The sequence below is a fragment of the Elephantulus edwardii genome, unplaced genomic scaffold, assembly GCF_000299155.1.
Source record: "Elephantulus edwardii isolate Elephantulus edwardi_28Jun2011 unplaced genomic scaffold, EleEdw1.0 scaffold00190, whole genome shotgun sequence".
Taxonomy (NCBI): Eukaryota; Metazoa; Chordata; class Mammalia; order Macroscelidea; family Macroscelididae; genus Elephantulus; species Elephantulus edwardii.
The window spans coordinates 5,353,816-5,369,180 of NW_006399940.1; the positions used below are offsets into that span (position 1 = coordinate 5,353,816).

The window sequence follows — 15,365 nt, forward strand, 5'->3', positions numbered from 1 at the left end:
TATTTTTTATTATTATTAAATTTTATTACTTTTAATGAACATTTACAGAGATTTTGGATTTTCATGATTATCAATATTTTAAAAGAAATAGTTAACGTAACTCATAGGTATTTGGGGGTTTAGTCTACATTTTTTGAGAATAGGCTCAATCCAATTACAGATAGATCTTTATTTTAGTTTATTATTAATTCAGAGCTAGTCTAAATCTAATAAGTCACTGCTTAGGGCAAATAGTTGAATGAAATCCTTTTGCCAGCCATCCTCCATACAATTTGCATTAGAAATAGAGCTTTCAGATCTTTGTAACGACTTCAAATAATATACTAATAATAATACATTTTACAAAGTTAATGTAATAACTTATACACCTTCTTTCATGAGAAAAATATTTTAATAAAATTCTCTTATTGCTATTGAGTTAGAACCAATGTGTAGCCAACCCTCGAGTGGATTTTCGGAGGCTGTGTATCATATGAGAGGAGATTGTCCAAACTTCCCCCAAGGAGAAGGTTTTGAACCACCAGAGAGACATCACCTTTGGCTTAGCAACTCAGCTACCAACAGAAAAGTTCAGGGGGGAAAATTGTTTAAAGTTTCCTAATGAGAAATAGTGTGATTCTCCATTTTATTAAGTGAACAATTTGATAAATTTGATAAATCTTAGGTGTCCCACTCAATCTTATGATGCTTGAAAAGAAAAAGAAAGGAAAACCTTCAATGAGATAGACTGACAAAGGTACTCCAGGAATGGGGTTAAGTACATCAGAGATGATAAGAAAGGCACAGGATAGGACAGGTTTCAGATCTTTTGATCATTACATCTCTATGACACTCAAATCAATGGCACCTAACAATGATTGAAAAAAAAATTTCTAGTTCACTGCGTGGCTATAAATACTGGAAGAGATAATATAAATGAATACTTGGCATGCATGCCGTGTTTTGACTGCACTGATTATCCATCATATATTTTTATCATCATCATCCTTAACATACTTATCATCATTTCATGAGCCAAATTCTCACAGATTTATCAATACTGAAACATACATAAAGTTTATTTCTGAGAAACTAAAGTAATAAGTTTTTCCTTTATATGTAAAGTCAATAGCAAACAGAACTATAAAAAAATACTTGCACCATGACACATTGGGGAAAACAAATGAAGACATTAAATCAGTCTTGAGGTTGGAAGTGTCCCTTCTCCTCTTCAGTAGTTAGATTCTCAGCAATAACAACTTATTCCTTAATGAAGATGTTGCTTTCCCACTGGTTATTATATTGCTAAAGAAGGAATGAGAATCAGACTCCCTAGTTTGTATTTTGGTAGCATTGATTATTGATTAAATCAATGACTGATTGATTTATTTATTGATCTTCTACCATCTGTGTCTAGATTGTGGGGAGCCAGATGTATCAACTCACAGGTTTCAGATTTATATACTGCTGTTCTGCTTCCCATCCAGCAGTCTTTGGTACTGTTATGTAATGTTGATGGAATAGTACTGTACTGTACTGTATTGATGTCATGTTGGTACTGTATTATACTGTGTGTTGATGTAATATTGAAAGCTATGCCACTGATATATAAGCCACCATCTGGGACATCTATGGTGGTCAGGTTTCAGTGAACCTTCCAGATTAAAATAGGTCAAATGTTCTACTTCTGATGATTGGCCAGTGAAAACCTGTGTATCCTGTTAGTACATTGTCTGACTCATTTAATTAGGACATATAATCACAGATTTATCACTAGAGGAGGAACCACATTTTATGGAGAGGTTGAATGAAGGTGTATGAGACCTTCAATGAGTAGGACTGGCACCATAATGACAATGGCTTGAGTGTGCTAGCAATTGTGAGTATGACATGTTATTGTTAGGTGCCATTGACTCTGTTCAGACTCCTAATCCTATATGAGTAATTCTGTGTATAAAAAAAATGAAACAATATCAATGCCTGCATCATCCACACTGTCATTGCTATCATTGAGCCCATTCTTGCAGGCCATTGTCAATAAATAGACCCACCTAAAGGATTGATTCTGTTGTAAACAGGGCTGCTATGAGTTCGAGTCAACAGCAGCTTGTAACAACTACATACTGACTATAGTGTGAGTTTCCTATTCAATCTGAGGCTTGACTTTATTATTTGTGGAGTGAAGATATAATAATGGTGTATAAAGCTTTCCAAAATATTGAAGGGCAATGATGTCAGTTTGAAGATTAAGGTATGCTTGAATCAGGCAATGGTCTTTTCAATTACTTGCTATGCATCTGCGAATTGGACAAAAGAATTAATGCCTTTGCATTGCAGTCTTGGAGATGAGTACTGAATATCCCCATGAACTGACAAAAGAACAAACAGATATATCTTGGGGAAAGTGCAGCCTGTATGCCTCTTGGAGGCAAGGAAGGCAAGCTTCATCTCTCATACTTTTGACATGTTTCTAAGAGAGGCTAGGAAAGGCTATTCATTGGAAAGAGATATCATGCTTAGAAAAGTGGAAGGTCAGAGAAAGAGGAAGTTTCCCTATGAGATAGGTTGACCTGGTGACTGCAGCTCATGTGTGTAAGAGATGAGGCAGATGAAACAGGAAAGGACAGTAATCGGGTCTGTCATTCATAGAGTCATTATTATGAGTAGTACTTGATTTGATTGATTTGATAGCACCCAACAACAACAACAAAGAATCTGGTGTTTCTTCAGAACCCATTGTCTAAAAGCTGAAAGCTTGGATTATTTCAAGTTCTCAGTAAGATGGTCTCAACTTATCATGCCGGGTTTATCTGGCAACATCAGGACAAGCTTTGTGGTAATTCATTTTCCTAAACACATTACGCACGTTCACAAGTCAGCTTCCTTGGCTTGAATGCTAATTGAACGAATTCCACAAATTCACTAAGGATCAGATTGAGTGGCACTCTAAGAATTTGTTTGCTAGGGTCTGATTTTGAATTAACTATTCTTTCCTTTCTGTTTTCATAATACTTTGTTTATAGCTCTGTGATTATTTCTCCATGCTTGCCTTATATTATAGTGGGGGCTGTACTTATGTCTGTCTTTCTTCTTTGAATGAGTGACCACATCATTTTAATCTTCATGTTCCACACTCTCTGTATTTCCTCTTTTCCTTAGGCTTCAGTTTTTACAAACTGGTAAATCCATTGGAATGTAAGCAATGGAATATATATTAAATTGATTTTAATGACCATACCAGAGAGTACAAACCAAAAATGAAAGTGTTCCCAGAAAGAGTTTAACAAGATTTTGGGAGAAATTACACAGTGCTATATAGACAGATAACTGCGGTCAGATCAACTCCTACCCACAGTCATCCTGGACAGAAAGAAGTATGGGCTGGTTCAAGTGTCATTCTCACAGTTACAATCATACTTGGGTATAATTTTAAATACAATATTAATCCATCTCATCAACAGTCTCCCTAACTCTGCTGGATCTCAATTTTACAACAAAATGGAGTGTCTTCATCCAGCATTGTTCTCTCATGATGACACGAGCCAGGCAATGTTATGTTGAGCTCTCTGTGATTCTCTTTGACTACTTTTCAGAATTACATTACCAGACTTTCTTCCCAAACTGACTTAGTCTGCTGAGACCTGTTATTCCCTAAGAGTATTTGAAATACCCCTGACATAATGTTATGAGTTAAATTGTGCTTCCTAAAATATGTGTTGTAAATCCCAGTGTCTATGTTTGCAGATGACATCTCACTTGAAAAGACAATTGACTTTGTTATATTACTGAGCCTGTAATAGTGTTGAATATATCTTACATCAGTTACTTTTGAGATATTGAAGAGCTGTTTAGGCACAGAAATAAGCAAGTATGATTTAGGGTAAGATAGGCGGTATATGGAGCTCTTCAAGGGAATGTCAGGAAGATGACTAGAGATCTGAGGCAAGGAGTTTCTCCCTGAGCACACAGAGAGGCTTTCTCTAGAATCAATGCCCTAAATTAAAACTTCTACTTTGCTAAACTGAGAAAATGCATTTTCAATCCTTAAGGCTACCTATTTGTCACTTTAACAACTTGCTGTTTTGGCAGTACTAAGAAATTAAGGCACATAGCTTCAAGCATCACAACAGCATTTAAGCCATGACAAGTGTGATAACTGATAGACAACTCAACAAATTGCTTTTAATTCAATTAGTTAGCTGAAATTTTTATTGTTGTTGTTATGTGCTGTTGAGTCACCTGCAACCCATAGTGACCCTGTGTACAGCAGCTCTGAAGCCTTCCATGTCCTGAGCCAGTCTCACTAATTCTGACACACTAATCCCCATTGCCCTAGTTACTGTAACAATCCATCTTATCTGGAATCTTCCTCTCCTGTGCTGTCCTCCCATCCTTCCAAACATGATGTCCTTCTCTAAGGACTGGTCTCTCCTAGCCACATGCCCAAAGTATGTGAGATGGAGCTTCAAAATCCTAGCCTCCAAGGAGGCTCTTCACCCTCTTCAAGAAAGACTTATTTGTTTTCTTGGCAGTCCTTGGTATGTTCAAGACTTTTTTCCAGCACCACAATATTAATTTCATAGCTGATATTAAAGATAATTATATCTAAACTTTTTGTAGATGTGTCAGTCAGAATGTCTCTCATCCCTTCTCAAGAAAGATCCCTTGGTGCCATTGGTGAACAGATGATCAAATTGATTGGGTCATTAATTTCAATGAGTATAATATGAGGTGTTGAGTTTCTGAGGTGGTATGAAGGGAAAACAGGATGTTTGTTGAAACAGTTGTCTGTATAATGACGCTAACTAGGAATGGATAGGTTGAAAGGTAATTGTCTAGGCAGCAAGAGGGAAAGGCATTCATGATTAGCAAGATAGTGTGCGTGCAGAGCTGCCTTAACCTTGGTCTAAAAACTGAGCTTCAAATTCTATATCTCTATCCCCATCACCACTCACCAACACAGTTGTACAGTCAGAGGCTGACAAAGAGTCAATAAAACCACACACACACACACACACTTCCCTTCTGAGAATTGAGAGACTTGAAGAGGAAAAGAAATCTGTTTATGTGATTTTTTAAGGAAGTTGAATTAAGTATCAGTGTTCCCTTAGCATTTTGATAATTGACACTAGAAAACACTTTTCTTCTTCCTGTCCACTAGTCATAGCACTAGATTGTGGTTTCTGCAGCAATTCTAGTTAAAACTACCCATACTTTCACTCTCTCAGCCAATATGCACTCTGTTTCAACTGTTTAAATATTATAAGGCTGGATCATAACAGGCAAGAAAAAAGCTATGCAATGTATCTGAAAGACTTGACACCCCATAAAGCACACTTCTTGAAAGCTTACCTAATATGCTGAATACTTAAAACAGGGACCACACGCCTCATTTCTACTAATGCTGCTAAAATACGTTGTATTTGTTGATTTCTTGCAATATAAGTGAAGTCCTTATGTCAAGGAGTCCCTGGGTGGTATAAATGGGAGGTTGTCAGTTTCAATCTATCTATAGGTGCTTCAGGATATAGCTCTGGCAATCTACTTCACACATATCAAAAACCCAGACAGCAAACCAGTTCCCAAGTGGGGCAAATCCTTGGGAAAAGATATTCTGGGGAATGTGGAGGATCAGAGAGTAGACAAGACCCTCACTAGGATGAACGGACACAGTGATTGTAATAATGGTCCCAAGCATAACATAAATGGTTGGGATGGCACAGAATAGAGCAAGGTTCAGATCTGCTGTTCACAGGGTCATTATGAGTTGTAGTTGACTTCATGGAACCTGACAACAACAGCAAATTGAATTTCTAATCATGTAGTTTTCTAGGTGCAAGAAGTACCCACTGTTGAGGAGTCTCCACCAGTGTCCTTTACAAAACAAACCAAAGACTCATGGACCTTGATCTATCTGGGACATTCCTCTTAATACTTGTTTTTATGTGTGTGAAGAAAACAAAGCCAAAAAAAATAAAAGAATTAAAGATGAATGAAGGTGGTCTACTAGGTAGGGGGAAAAAGGGCGAGACTCTTTGGTGATTATCTGGGGGTGGAAAGCAGTTAAGTATGTCTGGATCAACTACTCACATACATGTGGAATTACAAGAGGTAGGAATTTAGCATGGAGGGCATCCTATGTATTTATAGTGAGGCAAGAAGCAAAACAAGGTCTACGTAATTTTTTCAAGTATAAGTGAAATGAATATTAAAGAGCAGTGTTGTAGTCTGTGATTGATTAATGTGATAATGTTAATTTGGCTAGGCCATGATATGAAGTTTTATGTCATTATCTTCCATCTGGGGATCTGATGTATGAGACGTTTCCTTCAGGAACGTGGCCTGCATCCAATATAAACTAATATCCTGGCAAACCTTCCTCTTTCTTGATTCTGCACCAACTTGTCATTCTCTGATGTTTATGGGATAGGAGACTGCTATCTGACCTGCAGTGTGTGTGTATGTTTGTGTGTCTCTGGTGACCTAATAGGTAAGGACTTCTACTGACAATTCAAAGGTGGGTAAGTCAAATCAACAATGTATTCCTTGTAGATTCATGGGTAGAAAGATGGATAATTTCCCATGAAATTTATAATCCCTGAAAATCTACCGTAGGGTAAACTGTGAGTCAATTTTGGACATGATGACAATGTATGACAGTACAACTGTAGATATAGATATATTTAGACACACACAACCCCTCTGATACACTTTATTAGTTTTGCTCTTCTAGAGAACTCAGCCTAAGACATAATTATTTATGTTATGGGTCTCCGACAAACTTTTGCTATACTTAAATTCATCATTGACAACCATTTTCCAAGGCCTTCCATAATACAGCTGTTGCGCTAAGTTCTTAGAAATGATATTTCTCATCCCTACTTTTTTGGAGTCAAGGCTTTCAGTTAATATGTCTTATTTGTTAGAACCCCAAAAGAAATAGAGTTAAATAAGAACACATGTTTTCTTGCTTGCTCAAATGCTATCTCTTTTATGATTCTATCTCTGGAAGTTTTCTCTTGAGCATAACTTTGAGAAGATAGTATATCTTGAAGTTACTACTGCATATCTATACAATTGACATATAGAATTCTATGACTAAAAGAGGCAGTAAGAGACCTCTAAGTGGATTTCAGCTGGGTTTGAGAGAGTGCATGAATGTGTATGCATGAGTGAAGTGCATATGTGTTTGTGAAAGTGTATGTGTGAGAATAAAGTGTATGTGAATGTGCGTGTGTGTGTGTGCACATGTGTGTGTGTGTGTGTAGGGTGGAGTTGAAGATAAGAATGTCTTGGCTGGTCATAAAAAGACTTCTTTCATTAAGAAACCTGGCCTAGATAGCTTCACAGCTTAATTCTACATTCAGCAACCAATTCTACTAGAATTATTAAAAAAAATAAATAAAAAAAGAGGGTGAGCTCTGGTAGCCTTGTGGCAAAAAGCTGCACTGCAGTCCCAGAGGTGAATGGTTCAAATCCACCAGATGCTCTGCTGTAGAAGGAGGGACAATCTCCTCCTGTGCCAGTCAGATCCAATTTGATGGTACACACACACAAAATAAGCAATAACAACAAAAAGCAAAAGAAGGAAAACTCTCAGAATTATTCTATGATGCAAGCATAACCATAATAACAAAACCAGGCAAAGACATTAAAAAAAAGAAAACTACCGACCAATATCTCTCATGAATATGGATTAAAAAATTCTTAGCAAAATCCTGGTCAATAGAATCCAACAGCATCTAAAAAATAATTAATCATGCCCAAGTGGGATTCATAACAGGTGTGCCAAGATGATTAAACATAAGAAAAATAATCAACATAGTTCATCAGTTTAATAAAACAAGTAACAAGAACCACAATATCCTATCAATTGATGCAGAAAAGGCCTTTGATAAAATCCAACATCCCATCCCTTCCTGATTAAAACCCTCAAAATAATAATAATAATAATAGAAGGGAATTTCTTTAACATAGTGAAAAATATATATGCAAAACCAAGAGCCAACATTGCTCTCAGTGGAGAAAGATTGAAAACATTCCTTTGTGAACAGGGACCAGACAAGGATGCCCACTTTTACCACTCTTATCCAATATTGTATTAGAAGTAACTTTGCAAGAGAAGGATATAAGAGGTATTCAGAGCAACAAAAAGGTGGTAAAACTATTGCTACATGCATAAAGTATTATAGTGTACACAGAAAACTTGAAGGACTTCACAAATAACTGTTAGACCTAGTATAGTGGCAGGATATAAGATCAATATACAAAAATTAATAGAACTTCTCTACAGTAACAAAAAACACACAAAAAACCAAGAAGGCAATACAGTTTACAGTAGCCAACCACTAATTGAAATACTTGAGAATAAACCTAACCAGAGGGTGAAAAGATTGAGATTGTTGACAGCTTCAGTTTGCTTGGCTTTACAGTCAACTCTCTTGGTACCAGAAGCCAGGAAATTAAAAGGCTAATTGCATTGGGAAAGTTTGCTGTCAGAGACTGCTCAAAAGTACTGAAGAGCAGTGTCAGTCTGGAGACTAGTGAATTTGATACAGACCATGTTCGTTGAAATTAAATTGCTATGCATCAGAAAGCTGGACAATGACTAGGGATGACAGAAGGAGAATTAATGCTTTTGAGCTGTGGTGCTGGAGAAGAGTATTGCATATACCATGGACTTCTAAGAGAACGAACAAGTTCTTCCTGGAGAGGGTGAAGCCAGGATGCTCCTTGGAGGCAAGGATTTTGAAGCTACATCTGACATACTTTGGACATGTTGCAAATCAAGACCAGTTTTTGGAGAGTGATGTCATGCTTGGAAGGGTGGAGGGACAGCACAGGAGAGGAAGACCCTCGATGAGATGGATTGATTCAGTGACTGGGGTTATGGTGGTAGGTGTGTGAGATACAATAAGATTGGCACAGGATAGAGCAGGGTTTGGGCAGTTGTACATAGGGCCACTATGAGTTACAGGAGACTTGACAGCATATAATGTTGTTAAAAAAAAATAGAAAAAGAGGGTGAGCTCTGATAGCCTCGTGGCAAAAAGCTGCACTGCAATCCCAGAGGTGAATGGCTCAAATCCAACAAAGAGACACAGAAGAACTTTTTAAGAAAAACTACAAAATACTACTGGAAGAAAGAGTAATAGACCTACCTAAATGGAAAACAATGGTCTTTGTTCTTTGATAAGAAAACTCAATATAGTGAAATTGATAATCCTACCAAAAGTAATCTACATGTTTAATGCAATACCAATACAAATACCAAATTCATTTTTGAAAGACATAGAAAAGGCAATAGGCTAGTTTATTTGGAAGAGAAAGAGACCCCAAATAATAAAACACTTCTAAGAAACAAAAATGAAGGTGGTCGCATAATACTAGCTGATCTCAAAACCTACTACACAGCTGTAATAAACAAAATAACATGGTACTGATACAGTGACAGATACATAAACCATAGAACAGAATTGAAAAACCAGAAATTAACCCATCTGTCTGTGGTCAATTGGTTTTTAGCAAGGAAACAAATCCTATCAAATGGAAAAATGACAACCTCTTCCACAAATGGTGCTGGCAAAATGGGACTGCTACCTGAATAAAGTGAAAGCAGGATCCATACTTCTCACCATATACAGAAAAAACTCCAGGTGTATTTGAGACCTAGAGGTAAAAAACAAACTTATAAAGATCATAAGAGATAAAATGAGACCAAATTTAGAAGGCCTAGCTTATGGTATAAATATATAGGCAATTATACAGGCAAATACAGTCAAAAATGCACAACCAGGAGAGGATAGTATCAATGAATGGAACCTTCTAAAGAATAAAAAAACTGTTTGCATAAAAAAAACCAAAACAACAAAAAACTTTTCCCAGTAGGATGGAAATAAAACCCACTGAGTGGGAAAAAAATATTTGACAATGCTATCTCAGACAAGAGTCTCATAATGAAAGTTGACAAAGTTCTAGTTGGTCTCCACAAGAAAAAGTCTAATAACACAATTACAGAATTGGCAAATAATGTAGAAAGACTTCACAGAGGAAGACATTTGATGGACAACAGACATATGAAGAAATGCTCAAAATCACTGGCAACAAAGAGATGTAAGTCAAAACCACAATGAGATACAATCTCACCCAGTAATGATGGCAAAGTTTAACAGGACAGCAAGCAATAAACATTGGAGAAGATATGTACTGATTGGAGCTCTCATACACTGTTGGTGGCATTGTAAAATGGTACAACCACTCTGAAAGCCATTTGACAATTCCTCAAAAAGCTAAACACAGATACTCCATAGAACCTAGCTATACCATTGCTAGAACTATACCTCAAGGAAATTAGAACTGAGAAACAAATGGAGATTTTACACCAATGTTCGTTCATAGCAGTGTTATTCACAATAGCAAGAAAATAGAAATAGCCCAATTGATTGAGAAATTATAGCACATTCACACTTTAGAATACTATGCAGTACTTAGTAGGTATTTATAGGAATGAGGCATAGCACATTTGAACTGTAAGGATGAATTGGATCAGGATTTCTTTAAGGGAATCTAGGAAAGGCATGAGGGCTGAAAGGAAGACAAGTTGGTGAGAGGGTGCCAATAAGACAAAACAAATGCCTGAAGGAAATGTGGCTGTCTTTCAGATTTTCTTTGAGCACATTAGAGACTGAGGCACTGGATGAACTTCCATTCAGTGTCCATAAGTGCCAACTTCAAGATTACCGCTTTCTTACTCTCTATATACTTTCTTTGTCATTCTATAAACTTTATTCATTCTCTAACTTTCATCTTACATGATTTATTGAAAATAACATTTTAAAAAAGAAAAGACAATGGAAAGAAAAGGCAAGTTTAGAAGACTGAGTCTTTCAAGGAGTGATAGGAGTGAGAATGTCCCACCTACTTGCTGATGGTCTACTGTAGATAGATGGTGGGTGGAGTTGTTAAGATCAGTGACATAAAAGTATTACATCCACAGATCTTCTAAAATAATCTGAAATTTCAGCTACTTTCACCTAATCCCTCATGTATTTTTCTTATGTAGTCACCTCTGAAGTTTGAGGCCTAGACCAACACCCAAGTTCATGTAAAATGGTACAAGTATCTGTTTTCTAGATTGGATTGTTGTTGTTGTTGTTGTTATGTGCCATCAAGTCACTAAAGTGATCCTATCCACAATAGCTCACTGTTTCTGACACACCTACCCTCATTACTCCAGTGATTGTGTCGATCCAACTCCTCCCACATCTTCCTCTCCTGCACTGTCCCTCGACTCTTTCAACCATGACATCTTTCTCCAGAGATTGGCCCCTCCAGGTTATATTTCCAAAGTATGGGAGAAGGAGTCTCAAAATCCTTGCCTCTAAGGATCAGCTTTGTTTTACTCTCTCTAGGACAGAAATGTCAGTTCTCTTGGCAGTCCATGCAAAACTCTTCTCCAACACAACTCAAAGGCATCAATTCTCCATCTGTAATCTTTAGACATTGTCCAGCTCTCTGATGTATTTGTGTGAGATCATGGCATGCATCAGGCATACCTTACTTGCCAGACTGACTTCCTTGCTCTTGAGCACTCTGGAGAGGTTCCTGACAGCAGATTTCCCTAATGCAATTCATCTTTTGATTTCCTGACTTCTGGTGCCAAAAGTGTTGATTGTGGAAATCAACTTTTAACAATTTCAATCTCTTCTCCATTTATCATGATGCTACAAATTGGCTCAGTGGTGAGAATCTTTGTTTCTTCCCCCCCCCCCATTTTCTACAAAAGGATACTTTAATTTCTTTCCTATAAAGACTATACATCACTTGGAAATGAGACTGTCCCACCAGGGCAAGGAAGATGCATCCAGACTAGGCCTTCTTCTTGGTCTGGTCACTCAGAAATATATTCTCTGCTATGATGGCCATGGCCTTTCTCTGCACATTGTTTTTGTTTATGCAGGAGGGGCTTTTAAAAGAAATTTTTTTAACTTTAATTTTTAATTGTGATTTTTAACGAACGTTTACAGAAAAGTTAGATTTTCATTCATTCTTTGTTGCACATTTTACCTCTCTAACTCCCTTTTCTCTCCCCAAGTTGACTTTTTTAAAAAAAATATTAGTTTTTGTCTATGTACTCGCCATGGTTGACCTTCCCTTCAAAGTATATTTGAGACCCTTTCTTCACATACCGATACATGACGTCTCACAGTTCCAACTGAACATGGATATTCTGTGCCACATTGTCTTTTGACTGACATTGCCCATTTCGTACACTTCACTCTCCCTAGATCACCATATCTTGTTGGTTGTGAGAGAAAATATGGTGACTGAGTTTCCCTCTTCCACTTATCTCAGGGACCTGGCCCAGCCAGTTGAGTAACTGCACGCGGTTGAGAGATCTCTCAAGAGCTGATTTGCTAGCTATTTCTGTTACACACACAGTGATGAAGCACCTGTAATATAGGTCTTCGAAACATGGCTTCTGTCTTCTTTTTGTACAGTCTTCAGTCTCTTCCTGTGTCCACGGCCCCATGAACATCAGGAGGAGCAGTTGAATCTTTGTTTTTTGATGTTGAGCTTCAATCCATATTACAAATTATAGTCCTTGACCCTCTAAAACTCTGTGTACATGTGTCTGCATGTGTAAAGAAGGAGGGAAGAGGAATGAAAGAGAGAGAAAGAAGGAGGAATAGATGTAGGGTAAAATATCTTACACCATTACTGAATAATGATAACTCCATATCATTCAGATCCAGCATTTTGACAGTTTGGAAAAGATTCTAAGAAACTAATCACAATCCAGAAAGAATTGTCAGTAAATTTTTTTTTCATTTACATTGTACTTGTTTTTTTATTATTATTAAATTTTATTAGTATTAATGAACATTTACAGGGATTTTGGGTTTTCATTCCTTCATTGCTGTACCATTCTCTCTAACCTCTTCCCCAGTTTGTTCTTCTTCCCCCGCCATCCGCATGTCTGTTTTAATTGTCCAATTGCCACAGTGCTTGTCAAAGCCAGTTCTGTTTAATCTCCTTTGTCAGTGTGTCCTTTGCCATTCCCTATCACTCCTCCCTGAGAGAGACTTCACCCTGATTCATAAGGGAAAGGGGATGGCGTATTCTCTTAGCTACTTCCTGCTGAAAAGGGATGCTGTGGGTTTCAGGGTGAAGATCTTCTCTCACTACTCTAAAGGGCCCCTTTGGCAGTAGGAAACACATAGACTATTATGGAGATTGATTTTGGAATTTAGATTCACTGTTATCAATTGTGCTTAGCCGTACATGTTCATATCCTTGAAGATGTATCATGGGGGTGTTGCAACCTAGAAGACACAAATTTAAATAACAAGCTATAAGTACATGAGTCAAAAGTTATGGAAAAGTAAAAGAAAAGATTCTTTCATTGTTTTACAAACCCTCCCCCAGGTCCCCTCCACCATGTAGCCATCACTCTAGACTCCTGTAATGACAGAAATACCTAGTCACATATCTCTTTTAAACAGTTTTCTCCCTCCTCTGTTTCAGTGCAGTATACATTATTGAACCCATCTTACTCAGTCTCTCCCCAACCCTGAGGTTAGTCCCATTCTACAACAGTGGCATCATGCAATATTTGTCCTTTTGTGACTGGGATATTTCACTCAGCATAATGTTCTCCAGAGTCAACCATTTTGAATAATATTGCATGAGTTCCTTGTTTTTCAATGCAGCATAGTATAAATTTGGACTTCACTTTCACTATCAGTGAAATGGGATTACAACATTTTCCATTCTCTATAAAATAGACCATTTCAGATAATCAAATTTTTTTATTAGTATTTCAGGGATGCTTCCTGTCTCCATACCTTTTTAATTTATATGCGGACATATCATTCAGGATGCTGGGCTTTATACAGAAGAATGTGACATTAGAATTGGAGGAAGACTTATCAACAACCTGCGTTATGCAGATGACACAATCTTGCTTGCCAAAACTGAAGAAGACCTGAAGAGTTTGCTGCAGAAGGTCAAGAACTATAGTCTTCAATATAGATTAAAGTTCAACATCAAGATGACAAAAATTCTCACCAATTTTCAGCACCATGATAGATGAAGAAGGTATTGAAGTTGTTAACAAGTTCAGCTTGCTCAACTCCATAATCAACCCTCTTGGCATCAGAAGTCAGGAAATCAAAAGACGAATTATACTGGTAAAATATGCTATCAGGGCCTCTCTGGAGTACTGAGGAGTGATGATGTTAGTCTAGAATCTAAGGTGTGCCTGATCCAGGCCATGGTCATCGCAATTACTTGTTATGCATCAGAGAGCTGGACAATGACTAAGGATGATAGAATATGGATGACTAAGAAAGAGAGAGAGATCAGCTGGCCTAGTGAAGAGAAAATGTTGTGACCAAGACAAAGGTGGGTGACTTTTAGTTCGGGGCCCTCGGGCCATTCTTTTATTGTTTTTGTTCAGACATTCCTCTAGGTCGTATAGCCCTGGTGTACAGGTTGCCGTGCCACGGTCACTTGTGGTTGCTGTGAGGCTGAACACTGTGATACTGATGTGTCAAATGCGTTAATGCTTGGCTACCCAATGCGGACTGAGAGTGGGGTGGAGGTCCCTGATTAAACGAGCGTGGAAGGAGGAGTGACATCCACTTCCATAATAGCTTGCCTCCAGAAACCCTATGAACCTGGAGAGAGGATGAAAGGCACCCAAGCGTCGGGGACTCTCCTTCATAGGGTCACTACGAGTTGCCTGTGACTCAACGGCACTTAACAACAACAACAACAAGGAAGAATAGATGCCTTTGAGTTGTAGTGCTGGAAATGAGTATTGAACATATCATGGACTGCCAAGAAAACAAATAGGTCTGTCTTAGAGAGGATGAAACCAAGTTTCTCCTTAGAGGCAAGGATTTTGAAGCTCCATCTCATATGCTTTGGGCATGTTGCCAGGAAGGACCAGTCCTTGAGGAAGGGCATCATATGTGAACTTCATATTGAGGATAAGAAGAACCTAGATGAGAGAGATTGACACAATAACTGGGGTATGTGTGTTAGAGACAGTGAGAATAGCTCAGGATAAGGCAGGGTTAAGAGTTATTGTGCAGAGGGTTTCTATAAGTCACAGACAACTTCACATGATAACATGACAACATGGCACATAACAACAACAACCTCCATTGTATACATATGTTTGTGGAATTATTCATCATTAATTATTCATTGACAGATCACATTTCTTTGATGATTCCAAAGATACTTGAATATATTTTCAGGTATAGAGTAATTTTATGAGATTTAATAATTGCTTAATGCCATGAAAATATTTTGACTTTTTAAAAATACCTGGGTGCTTGATTCTATATGAAAGGGAATTTGTTTCATATGGGTTT

The 15,365-nt window shown here is 37.6% G+C and overlaps 1 pseudogene; it reads right to left on the reverse strand.

Moving 5' to 3' along the window:
- Positions 1-11,847: 11,847 nt before the first annotated feature.
- On the reverse strand, positions 11,848-12,455 carry LOC102843063 (annotated as a pseudogene).
- Positions 12,456-15,365: the final 2,910 nt, after the last annotated feature.